This window comes from Balaenoptera acutorostrata, chromosome 10 (assembly GCF_949987535.1).
Source record: "Balaenoptera acutorostrata chromosome 10, mBalAcu1.1, whole genome shotgun sequence".
Taxonomy (NCBI): domain Eukaryota; kingdom Metazoa; phylum Chordata; class Mammalia; order Artiodactyla; family Balaenopteridae; genus Balaenoptera; species Balaenoptera acutorostrata.
This window is the reverse complement of record NC_080073.1, coordinates 107,220,565-107,233,655: the sequence shown is the minus strand read 5'-3', so window position 1 is coordinate 107,233,655 and position 13,091 is coordinate 107,220,565. Positions and strand designations below refer to the sequence as shown.

The 13,091-nt window shown below is 48.1% G+C and overlaps 1 protein-coding gene across 2 annotated transcripts in view; it reads right to left on the bottom strand.

Annotated features, from left to right (window-relative positions):
* EXOC2 (exocyst complex component 2) overlaps positions 1-13,091 on the bottom strand; it is a 156,423-nt gene that overhangs the window by 21,016 nt on the left and 122,316 nt on the right. The window lies entirely within an intron of this gene.

Below are 13,091 nucleotides of genomic sequence, written 5' to 3'. Positions count from 1 at the left end.
CCTTCATTGACAGGATGTTGTTTCTCTGACTCTAGAGCAAAATCTTCACTCCAACATCTCAGATCCATATCATTTTTTCTCTTGAAAATTTTACTGACAATTACTCAGCTGCTCTTCCATCTTCACTGCCAAAGCTTGCTGTTACCACTCTACTGAATTCGTTGCTTAGGGCCCGGTAACAGGTTTGTGCAGATTCTTTATCCCAAGATGAACGCAATCCTTTATTCTTCCCAGTATCTTTATCATTCATGACTATGAATCTCCTAAGCCTTCGATGCTTTGAGATGGTCCCGAATCAGCCACTGCCGGTCCAGGGAAAGGCAGGCCGGACACGCCCCGGCCTCCTGGCAGCCTCTGCCCGTCTCTGCAGCCGGGGAGCCCGGGAGGCTGGGGTCGGTGGGCCGCGCTCGGCAAAGAGGAAGATGCACCTCAGACAGAGGAAGGCGGAAAGCGCTTTCTAATCCAACTATTTACAAACGGTAGGACATACAAAGTTACACGGTACTGTCGCCCCTCTGGTCTGACCCATTTCCTCACCCCCCGCACCTCTCCAGTCAGAAGATGAAGTTAGACTTTGGAGACAGAACTGGGCTGAAGACACAGCTGTACTGCTCTGAACAAGCCACAGACTTTTCTTACTCTCCAAGTTTAAAAAATCTGCCCAATAGGGAAAATAGTGTCTTAGGCCAATGGGGTTGTGGGGAGGGGGGTCACTCAGGCGTCTCAGCTCTCGGAGGCCCCCCTCAGCACAGGGCAGGGAGAGCAGGGACCACGCGGCCCTCGGGCCCCGGCCTCCACGGGGCACGCCTGTCCTCCGCGGGCAGTGCAGGACCACCCCTCCCGGTGAGGAAAAGGGGACTCTGATGAACAGTCCATCACAGTCAATTTTTTTAAGCTTTACATTTAACCACACAAAAAGCATTTCTGAATTGAAATCAACGATTTAAAGGTCTGAGTCTGAGCTGGCTTTCAGAGCTGAGAAAGTACAGAGCGCCGCACAAAGATGTGAGTTTGGAAGAGGTGTCATTTGGCCATACTTGCTAATCATGACGTTCTGCTGTCGAGGTTTTTAAGTCTGCAAACAGGGGTTTTCTCCTCTTTTCAAAGTAAGTAGAACTCACACGTAGGGAAGCACGTAACTGCTGCGTACGACGCGATGCTGCGCGTGCCCCGCACACGCAGGCGACCAGCATCCCGAGGGAGACGCGGCAGCCCGCCCGCGCCCCGCCCCTGTCGCGCCCGTCCGCGGCTGCGCGCCACCACCTGACCGCCACCTCCCCTGGGCAAGGTGCTGGCTTTCACACAGGCAGAGGGACGAACCTCCACAGGAGGGGCACAGTTTGCGGCTCCCCTCGAGGTTACGGCCTGGTTTCGTGTGGGAGGGTCTCCCTGCCACACAGACCTTGACTGGAAGAGCACATCACGCTCACGCACCCACCCCGCTGCTGGCGGGCGGGCGGGCGGGCTCTGGAGCCGCTTCCAGCCTTCGGCTACCTCAGGCAGAGCTGCAGTGGAGGCTGCTGTCTGCAGAAACACCCACCCCGGCGCCCTGGGGTGGGGCTGGGTCCCTGCCAAGGTGCTCGGTTGCCCCCACGGCTCCGCCAGTCTTCCCGCGTGGAGAGGAGAGCAGGGCCCTGAGTGCCACCACACACCCCGCCGTCCACAGCGGTTTACGTGCCGTCTTGCTGGACGGTGGCCCACATATCCCAAAGCAGCACGTGCTCTAGTTTAAAGAAAGGGTTTCCACGCCTATTTTCCTTAGCATAAGATGAAAAAGCCACAGCACAAAGGGAAAAAAGAAAAGTCCAAGAATATACACCAATTTTTCTTTTCATTAATACAACCCGACCGTGCAGCGCAGGCATGTTCATTCCTTTGACTTCCATCACATCTAAAGTCTCTGAAGGTGTCTTTGTGATTTCATGAGGCCTATCATCACACTCCTTCAATACACAAACCTGCTCAGACTGACACGCATTCCACGTGTAATCCTGAAGTCCTTATTACCGTAATCACAGGCTGTCACACCATTTCCAATCAGAAATGACAGCAACTGCAAAAATGAAAAATGCGTTTTCAAATACATCATGTTCATGAACCTACCTTGGTTGTCACTCAAACAGTTTGATTATTAGTATGAGATATTAACAGAAAATTGAAGTAAATTGATCCAAAAGAAAACTCACATCCCAAGTAAACTTCCTGCACAACATGAAGATTTTATTCGCATTACCTTTAATTTGCTCCTAGGGAGAGGAACTGCTTTGCTGATGTCTTCCTCCAGTCACCTAACACCTAGCCTCAAACTGTGCCACTGTTGGCCTGTTTACACGGTGGAGAGATGGGGGGTTTGCCCGATGAATCCCTTCACTGATAAACGACACAGAGAGACAAGTCCCAGTTTTGTCAACCAAGTGTCCTCGGCTTTAGGGGAGGGAAGCAGGTCTCTGAGCCCCTCCAGGCCTGTGGGTCTTCTTTCTACTGTGGACTCCCAGGAAACATTTGAGACATTATTGTTTTAAAAACACACACTCACAAGTTTCCTACCGGAATGTGCAGAATAAGCAGCCATCAAAATGGCTGATTGTTAAGCTGCACTCAAAGTGGTCAGGGGTGGTTGGCCTCTGCTGCTTGTTATTAAGGGAAGATGGTTATGGACGTTTTCGCCTGCTGTTGGGAGAGACACAGACAGAGACGGCGTTTCCAGCCCCGGCGGGACAGCCTAGAGGACGTGAAGCATCCCGAGGCTGCTCTACGGTTCAGTTTTCTCACGGAGCCCCAAAGGCGTGCATCCTCCTCTCCTGGACGAGAGCGAGCTTGGCAGGCTCTGGGTGCGCGGTACGCTCAGGCCGTGACGCTCCCCGGACGCACAGGACCCGGGCCAGGCCGTGACGGTCAGTCTGGTGGAGGAATCCCTTAGATTCTGTTAACCACTGACTAATACATCAAAGCACTTTTTTGTTAAGAAGTCGAAATACAACATTTAGAATCATCTGAACCTCAGTTTTCTATTGTGATAAATAATGTTTTAAGTAACTGGGAAAGTGAACACTTGCCACCATTTTCAGGTTAAAGCAACAATTCGGAGTTGTCTGCTCACTAGGCTACCAATGCACCCCATCCATCCAAACGCTGAGACCACGACAGCACTCCACTAAAACCCGCAGCTAATGCCGAGAGCAGAGGCATGTAAGTTCATCAGTGCTCTGCAGCCATCTTCTTTACTAGAACTAGGGGAATACGAGCCACGGCTTCGGTTCCGAGGAGGAATCAGGGTGGAGGTTAACGTAGCTACAACGTCTAGGCTAAACCCACGAAAATGACGGCCCAATGCCCTGTCGGTCGAGCTGCCAGTGTCCCCAGCGTGGTGCCAGTGTGCTTGCTGGCGGGGCTGTGGCCAAACGGAGGGGCCGGCACAGCTGTCAGCTCACTGCGCCAGGGCACCGGGCCTCCACCGGCTCTCAGGTCGTGCCCCGAGTCAGAGACCAGAACAAAGGCAGACCCTCCAGCGCCCTTTAGAGCTCCTCACACAGAACTGTCTGAAGACAAATACTTGTAAGTTCAGAGTGAGCATTAACCTCAAAGGTAGCCAGGGTCACAGGGAATAAAATAGCTGGGATGAAGAAAGGAACGCCAAAATGGTAGGATACATATGAGTGTCCGTCACCTTGCTGTTTCCCACAGCACACACAGCTGTGAAGTGTGTAAATGAGTTTTAGAAGAAGACTCTTAGGTCATAATTAGACAAACAAAGTCAGGTGACATGAGGAAACACAATCCCGAACACTGTCCACAGGACACACGCTCGTAATTACAGAGCCTCCATGCGGCTTTCCTACGGCCTCGCCGGCCAGAGGGGACGCAGCCTGCCACGAGCCGACGGGCAGGAATGTGATGTTAAGCAGCAGGCCAGCTGGTGCGACCTGAAGGGAAGCGACGGTACCAGTGGGACACAGAACCACCAGGTAAGGTGGTGCTTGTCCAATCATGGACAAGCAACAGACTTTTGGGTGCGATTTAACGAGACTCAGGATTACAAAAAAGCCAGGGGGCCCCTAGGAAGGACAGAGACATAATGTGGAAAGAGCAGAAGAAAGTTAAGAGAGAGGAAGTTTTCCCGTATTTCGTATCATTTCATTCCCATCCAATCCCAGCTGGTTCCACGTCGGGGAGGAGAAGGCACACACTGGGTGGGACAACTGGACCACAGAAAGCAGGGAAGGCCCGGGGCCCATGGGGGCCACTCCCAGCCAGAGGGGGAACAGCTTGATTATTAAAACAACAGTGACTATGGCAATGGATTGAAACTCATGAAATATGCTCAAGCTATGAATTAATGAAGATAATTTAAAAATTTAAAAAACACCTTCTTCATCACCTTTAAAAAGAAAAAACACAAGGGAACCAACTTATTCTGAAAACTCTAAATAAAGAGAAAAAGCAAACATTTATCCTGCTTTTCCTGTATTAAGTGTACTTCAGAGTAACTAAATAGTTGATGAAACTTTTTATTTTTTAATTTCGTGCTCCAGCTACCAATCATTAGTTTGCCATCTCTAAGGAAACATGATCATGGCAACAATTACCCATGGTGCTAAAACCATTAGATGACAAGTTTATGACAAAATTTTAAAGGGTGGAGCAAGCTGATAACACTTGAATCCAGTTTTCAATCTTAACATCACAAACAGGGAGACAATCAAACGTGATGGACCTGCTGGTGGCAGAAAACAAATTAAAACAAAATTGAACCTGAAACTGATAAAGCTTCTTTATTAACCACAAGTTCATAGGAAACACAAGGGACAGAGGAACATGTGAAATGACACCATGAGGAAACAATAAGAAAAATCCAGAAAGTGAGAATATCTATACAACCATCTGATTTAGTCAACAAATAAGCTGAAGAGGGGGCCCTAGAGAAGGAAAAAAGAAAAAAACTTCAGAGACACAGCAAGTAAAAGCAACACACAGACCTCGACAGAATCCTGGTCTGAGCAAAGTATCTAAAATAAAGCTCTTACGAGAATGCTGGACACTGACGGGGTATTTGCTAAAATTAATGAATTATTATTTTTTCCAGATCTGATAATGATACTGAGGTTATGTTTTTAAAGAAATCGGTCCTTATCTGATCTGTGTGTAGATGGAATGATCCTTCATCTGGAGGAGGGGGCAGAAGACTGGCCCTGCTGAAGCCGCCATGAGGTCAGGAGCTGCGCTTCCCTGCTCTATTGTGATAAATGTCTAGGAATGTCCAAAATAAGTTTAAACAATGGCCTTCGCAAAACAGCACGTTAGTTTACCCTGGTGCCAAAAAGCTATCAGTTTAAGACACAATAAAATAAATACTTCCAACAGCTACAGCATGCAATGAAGAAAGTATGTAGGGCCACAGGTCCTCTCAAGGTTAATACATTTCACACTGAATACCATCAGAGCCAACATTTAGCTTTACTGAAAAATGCTTGGCAGACAAACTGTAACCAAATGTCCGAAGCATCGTATAAACGGTTTCACAGCACTGACACTGATGCATGAAACTGCTTATAAAAAAGGAGAAAATGGCTGGGAAAAAAGTGAAGTTAAATGATGAAAGTGTGATTTAAAAAAAGATGACTGACTAGGACCATCCTCCTTTGAAAAATGTAAAATTGCTTTTCTCTTAAAAATAGATGAAATACAAGTTTATTAATATCTACCTGACAGTATGTTTTAAATGAAATTAAGAAAAACAGTCCAAGGAATTGATAAAACTACTCCTTCTGAGAAGTTCAGTACCGGGAAAGACTACTGACTTGGATGTCTCTCTTCAAAGGTGGAGTTCGCGCGACTGGCATCTGTTTCGATCAGAAGCAGATGCGATAGGGTGCCAAAGTACCCCATGACCAGGGCGCAGGAAACTTGTGGAAGACAGGCACGAGAGGACAGCCGTGTCACTGGGTGTTACCACCTGTGCTCCACATTCGAGAAGAGATTTCTAGAGTGTCCAACAAACAGCACCAAGAATGTGATGCTCGTAAAGGCGCCCTCAGAATTCTGCAAGCCTCAGTCTTCAGAATAATTCTGGAAAGGTGAAATGACATTCAGAGACCTTTGGTGTTAGGATTTTCTCATTTTATACATAGATATAAAATTTTATAATATTCTAATTATTTCTTAATGGGTAGTCCACATGTTATTTTTGGTAACCGTTTTCTTATGTAATCAACCAAAGTTCTCTTCTTTAACATTAGCTGAATTAAGAGACAATTCAATCCGACATTCTGTTGAAAATACCTACCAGGGTAAAAACTAAACTGTAAATTGGTATTTTACTTGCTTGAGTAATTTCCGCCAAGGTGTTTCTCATTCACCAACCAACTGATGGACCAAGTCTGTCAGGGAAGGATCTCCCTGTGCTGGGCACCACTGAGGGCTGCGGACACGGAGCTGGGGTGGGGGGGCGGCCTGGGGGCCTGGAGACAGTGGGGTGGGGCTGAAGGGGAGCGTGGGAGGGGGCGAGGGCCTGAGGGTTGGGCCCCCCCCTCCAGAAACCAGAGGTGGGCTGTGGGCTGCGGAGGGAAAGACGTCTTGGAGTCCCCTCCTTTTCTACAGACCGTCTCTGTAACTGACCCTTGAACTGCTGGCCGCGGTTATTTTATTTGCAATAGGAATTAATATTTAGATTCTGAAGTAATTCTGCTTCCTTGTTTATTAATGGGACAAAACAAGTTTTTTGTTTGCTGAAATCAGCTCCTATCTCTTGTCCGCACACCCAGAGCCAGCCACCTCTCGCTGGAAGTTCACATCTGGTGCTTTAAAGGAGAATGGCGTCTCCCCGCCCTTCTGGTTTGGGTGGGGCTTCCCAGAGGGAGGGACAGCCTTCGTCCACCTTTGGCGGGGTCAGCAGCGCATGGGGGTTTGTCCCCTGCTTCTTCGCTACCCCTGCCTGTGGGAGGTGGCGAGCAGGCAGAGGGGCTGCTTCTCGGAGGGGCTGGGCAAGGGGTCTGGGCTCTCACTCTGACCCTCCGGCACCGGCCTTCTCACCTACTGACTCTTGCGTCTTATTCTTCAGTCGGTTCGAAATTTGGACAGAGAAGAAGACTGTTATTCATCGGGATTCCCCAGGCCCCAAGATTCAGACGGTGTTTTTCTTTCTTTCCCTCTGAGCAGGCGGAGGTAGCGATGGGGCCAGAGTCCCTTCTTTCCCCTCCTCCCTGATACTGGACACGACGACTCATCTATCAGGAGGATCCAGAAGGCAGGATCGCAACAGCCCTGTTCCAGCATTTAGTAAACTCCCCGAGAACTTTCAGAGAAAGATTTTCCCTATGCGTGGTTACAGTCTAACAACTAACGAGATGAATGTTGAAATGGAGGTGCTGATCTGCTGAGATAAACAGCAGGCAGCCTGGCCACTACCTCAGCGTTCTTCATGCTGACCAAGTGCGATTAGTTAGAGGTAAGTGCAATTAGCTCACTGAAATACAAGGATCCCGTTAAAATCACAAGAGTATTAGGAGAAAAGTGTTGGGGGAAGAAAACATACAATAACCCATCAAGATACTCTTCCCATGGCCGTGGAAATATATTTTCTTTAGGTAACTGCAAAGAAACGATGATAAAGAAAATAAGAGATGATTAGACGGTCAATGAACAGCACAGAAGTTATTTTTCACATTCCCTCCTCCCCCAATAACGCACTGGATTTTAACTTTAAAGGATAAAAAAAAATCTCAAGGCCTCCAAGATGATATAATTTTAAAAAATAAATGGATATAAAAATCACAAGAGAACGACGGATCTATTTTAGTTTTTTTGCCACCCCATGCTGTGATCTTTTTCACCAAAACACCTGCCCTCACACATACCGCCAACCACCCCATAACAAACAGAGAAGCACGCACCACAGGTACAGACGCCAAGGTTACGACGTGGTCTCGGGAGCTGCCCTGGGGGTGCTGGTGCCAGGGCTCCCCAGCAGGGCGGGGAGCAGCGCTGGTCCCTCCTGAGTCCCGCCCTGCGCTCCTTGGTGCCACTGGGAGCAGGCCACACGACTGAGGGGGACACGGGTGCATCCCAACCCCCCCGGGTCAAAGCCACCACCTCACCTCACCCGCAGCACCATCCTCGGCTTCGCTACCACATTTTAACCTTGGAAGCAGGAACAACTCGGGAAATGTGTAGAGTGCCTCGGATATAACAGACTTGATAATACTGGCTGAATTTGTGAATGAAAAGCAAATCCTCTATCTGCCCATGAGAGGAACATTTTATTACAGACGTTGAGTAAGTAGTCTCAGTATTCCAAACACTGGATCTGACATATGATTGACGTGGAACTCGTTCTGCTCCGGTCCCAGGCATCCCACACAAGCAGTCGGCCGCCCACGCTAACACCCGGCACTCCACTCATTCCCGTCACCGATGACACAAATGTCTTCCCTCCTCCTGATAATGTCAATGACTACAATAAAAAAGTCTTTTGAGTTAAAAATCAGTTAAGTACTTTACCTTTATAAAAATAGTTAATTCTAAATTCATTTATTAAGTATCTTTAGGAATATATGTAAACTTAAATGCCTTTTAGATAGAACACCAATATTTAAGAGAAAATTTTAAGAAAGATTATTTTTCTTATTTAATATGTTTTAAAGATATGAACTTCCATGTGTATCCGTAAATGAAGACTAAGACTAGTCTCAATTTAGCTAAAACCTATCAAATGCAAATACTCAGAGCTCTTAATAACTGCAGATAAGAATAACGACACAGTCAGTTAAGTGACTCAGAACTAACCAGAATAATCTTTCCTGACATATATACAAATAAAGAGGTGATAATTTAAATATCCAACTGTCAGGTTAAAAAAGCATAGCTATGGCTTTAACGAATATCTCTTCTTGAATCGTGAAATTAATCAACAGGATTTTTTAAAAAAAATCACCACAAACAGTATCAGAAACTAAATTTATTGCTAACTACAGCAATAAACAATCCGTTACCTACGTGATTTGTAAAATTCAGTTTTGGATGAAATTTTGGAGATGAAAATTCTAAAGATAACACTAAAGTTGTTAATTGCAATTATTTTGGAAGACTGAAGTCAAACTATTTTGGCTGTTCACCTTACACGAGGTCTCAAAACTTCAGTCATCTTTAAAGAAACTAAAAATCACTATATGACTATGCGAGACTGAGGTTCAGTTGGGGATCACGAAGTCAAAGCTACACCAAGAACAGAACTAAATACAGTTTATAAAAGTGAAACCAAAACCAACAATTTCTAAGAGGCTTTGGAACCAGAGAAATGGTAAATGAATGGCTGACAAAGCAGTGGTGTGTGCGTCTGCTCAGGAAGTTTATCTGAAAGACAGAGCCACAGGCCTCAATGCCACAAGGCCAGCAGAAGCTTAATTTTGTATAAAAAGTGGCCCCGATAATGATGACATCATTTTGTATCCATCATCACTCACGCTGAGGGCTGGGAAGATGGGAAGTGGCAGAGAAAGGACCCCAGGTCCCTTCAAGGCAGTATCTGGACAGTCTGAGTCAGTCACCCACCTGGAGGCAGTGGGACCCAAGACCCTAAGAGCCTGGCACTGCCCTTCCCACACCCTTGTCCTCACAAGGATTGAGCAAAACACACCTCAACTGTCCCTGAAGAGCACAGCGGCGCTGCGCAGAACTGCTCACGTGTCAGGTATCCCTGACACGCATGTTTTAATTCAAACGCAATTGCTCGAGATTTAGGGATTGCACGAAGCTTCCACAGTAGGCAAGTCCTATAACATGCTCACTTCAGTTAAACAAATACGAACACCCACTGTGTACTATTTATTAAAAAGTGAACAAGGAGATTAATGGAAACGAGAACATCACGATTTACTTTCCTATCGGAAAAACAACTGAGAAAAATCACTGTGAACCACAGAGCAAGTACTCGGAAGATAAACTGAGGCTGTAACCTGTGAACTCCCACCCTCAGCTCGCAGCACAGGAGCCGGGGGCACAGTGACCGCCGACGTGCAGGACTCAAGAGAAGGCTGGTGGCACGGGGCGGGGGGCGGGCAGGGAAGCCCCCGGAAGAGGCACGGGAAGGGCAGGGAGCAGGACAACAGCGGCAGCGCCCGCCCCAGAGGGTAGGTCTGAGCCGGAGGCGAGGGGTGGCCTGAGGGTTGAGCAGGGGAGCGGCGGGCGGGCCTGGCAAACAGGCGGGCGGCCGGGAACAGGAAGACAGGTGCGGGCTCAGGCGACACGGGGCGTCCTGGTAGGAGCTGAGGGTGGTGGCCACAGAACCAGGGCACAGAGAGGAGTGGGAGCCCCGGCTGAGCTGGCTGGTGAGGAGGGCGCGGAACGTCCTGGGGGAGTGCATTTGTCTACGCGGGAGGGAGACCTGAAGCTCAGAGCAGAGATCAGCCTGCAGACGTGGACACTGGAGGCACCCGCCACTCCTGCCAGTGGAGGAAACCACGCAGAGTCCGAGGAAAGGCTAGCAAGCCCAGAGGAAGCCAGCGTCCTGGGGACGCCAGGGTGCAAGGCTAGGCAGGGGAAGGAGACTGAGGGCCGCCCAGCAGCAGTGGGACCACAGGGGCCACAGGAGGGCCGTCTCTCCCAGGGAGAGAGAGCAGCCCGGGAGCGTTCCGAGCACGGAGCACAAAAGCGAGCACGTCCACGGATCCAGCCACGGCACAGAGGTGGCGTCGCAGGGGTGCCGGAGATGTCGGGAGGACACGAGAGGACACGGGACCTCACATGGACTCTCTGAGGAACCACCCAGCCGGCTTTCTGAAGCTGGGCTGTGAAGAGGAGTGTGAGGGGGCTGTGAGTACAGTTAGGGGGACCAGAGCTTAGGGTTCAGTGCCTGATGTCCTAGCTACCCCTCCCCGACCCTCAGGAGGTAATAAGTAATTTGTCTGTCTTAGGATACTTGAAATTTAGAAAATGGTAGTAAGTATTAAGTGATAATCATAGGCGAGGCACAGGTGTTATAGGCACACAAATGACTGAAACTGTTTGCAAGGAGTTAAAACATTTAGGATGTGCATGTGTACATACGTATGTGCGAGTGTGTGCACACACGTGTGCGTGTGTGCAGGGCCTGCTGTATAACGACTCCTTCATTTGTGAACTGGGGATTGGTTAACTGCACAAGACCTTGGTGCAGCAGGGCCCATGTGAGGTAATTCATACATGTCACAGGGGAAGGAGAGAGGCCCCCAAGGGGAAGCAATAGCCAGGCTGGTCTGCAGAGGCTAGGGGCCAAGCACAGACCACAGCTGACTACTGGGTATTGTCCCCTTGAGGAGAAAATGGAGAGATTTTATTGAAAAACATTCTGCGATCTGATCCTTGGAATTCTGAACCTCTCAGTCACTGCTCTATAAAACACTTAAATGACGAGAAGTCTGGGAACGTGAAAGGAATCTCCTCACATCTTTTTTTAAAAATTTCCCCAAAACAGGGAAATAAAAAACAGATACAGAAATACATCCATTACGTTTGTGTACTGAAGAGTTACAAGAGATTAAAAGGACCCGAAACAGCCCCGCTCACACAGGGGAGCTTCCTGGGAAAGTACCTGAGTGGGAGGGGCCCCGGGCGGAGCAGGTGCGGCCCGCTGGGAGTGAGGCGGGGGGGGGGCAGCGAGGACACGGGCATGGCTCCGTGGGAGCTGCAAGGGGTCCCCAGTTACTGAACAAATCTTCACGAGCAGGCACCACGCACCATGCAGGAGTCTAGGCAAGGGAGACATAGAACCTGGGAGGCAAGATCCTCTGTTTGTGAATTTGCAAATTCGTGCTAAACTTTTGTGGTGGCATGTCTCACCTGAACTGATAAGGATCTTGTTATCACTCTTAATCTAATATTCACCTATTTCTCTGCAGGGATCTCTACCGGGGATATAACATAATATGTGGTATGTGCACTATGTTACCTTCCTAAAGTCCAAAGATATTGAAACTCCCAAAGTCATCTAGCCCGAGAGTTTTGAAAAGGATGGTAGATCAAAAGTTCCAGAGGCTGCTGAGTTCAAAAGTTCCAGAGGTCTGTTCACGTGGAGTCAGGAACCCGGCTTACACAGAAGGTGCATTTCATCACCCACCTTGGATAACTGACCACTACCCACGACCTCACGGATTTGGCTTTAAGAAGCTCAACCAACATCAAGGCAGGTGCTGGAACCACACGTACAGCCTTCTCCCTTGTAGATAATTATCTTACACATAAAATACACGTAATTCCCACGGTTAAATCTAAAATGCCATGCCTACTCTCCACTGGCCGTGTCACCTCTGCAGGGTGGATGGCTGGTGTCCTGATATTTAAGTAGAGGCCTGAGGACAAAAGGATGCATGAGGGAGAATTACTGTCTAAGCAAAGGGAAGGCCCTGGGGGAGGATGTGGGAAGTCTGGGCCACGAGAGGCCCAGTGTGCTGGAGGCGGCTGGAGGGGCCGCAGGGGGCGGGTGCCGGACTCAGCGCTGCCCACTCTGCGGATTTTACCGCGAGTGAGCAGGAAGATGCTGCAAAAATTTTAAGCAAGTTACTGATAGGCTCTGACTTAAACTGTAAAAGGATATATTTGGGATGTGAACTGTAATCCAGTTTGGACAGAGAAAAACATGGGTACACAAGAGTAATGGCGTGACAGGAAAAAGATCAATTATGGTCAGCCGTAGGCAGAAGGCTCGTATGTCTATAATGACGGTGATTTCAGGAATTAAATACCTGCAGTCACATAAAATATTACTGATTTAATGATTCTGGCTCTTAACTTAGAATTTTGGCATCACTGTATCGTTACCCCTAATATGAAAAATAACAATAAAAACCAAAGGTATTAAAGAATAAACAATGTTATCACCATCTAATAAAAGCATCACACAACAAAAACGACAGGTGGTCACAACGATTAGTTGAAAGAATGAAGGTAACAACCTGCCAGCAGGTCACTGGTACAGCCACACTCGCCTCGAAGAACCGACATCTAATATGAACAGAACCATTTCCACGTCACGCTACATCGACATAACGATGTCAGTAGGTTGCTTGGCTATATGTATTCTACAGTACTTCATACAAAGAAACAACTATTTGTTCAATCAA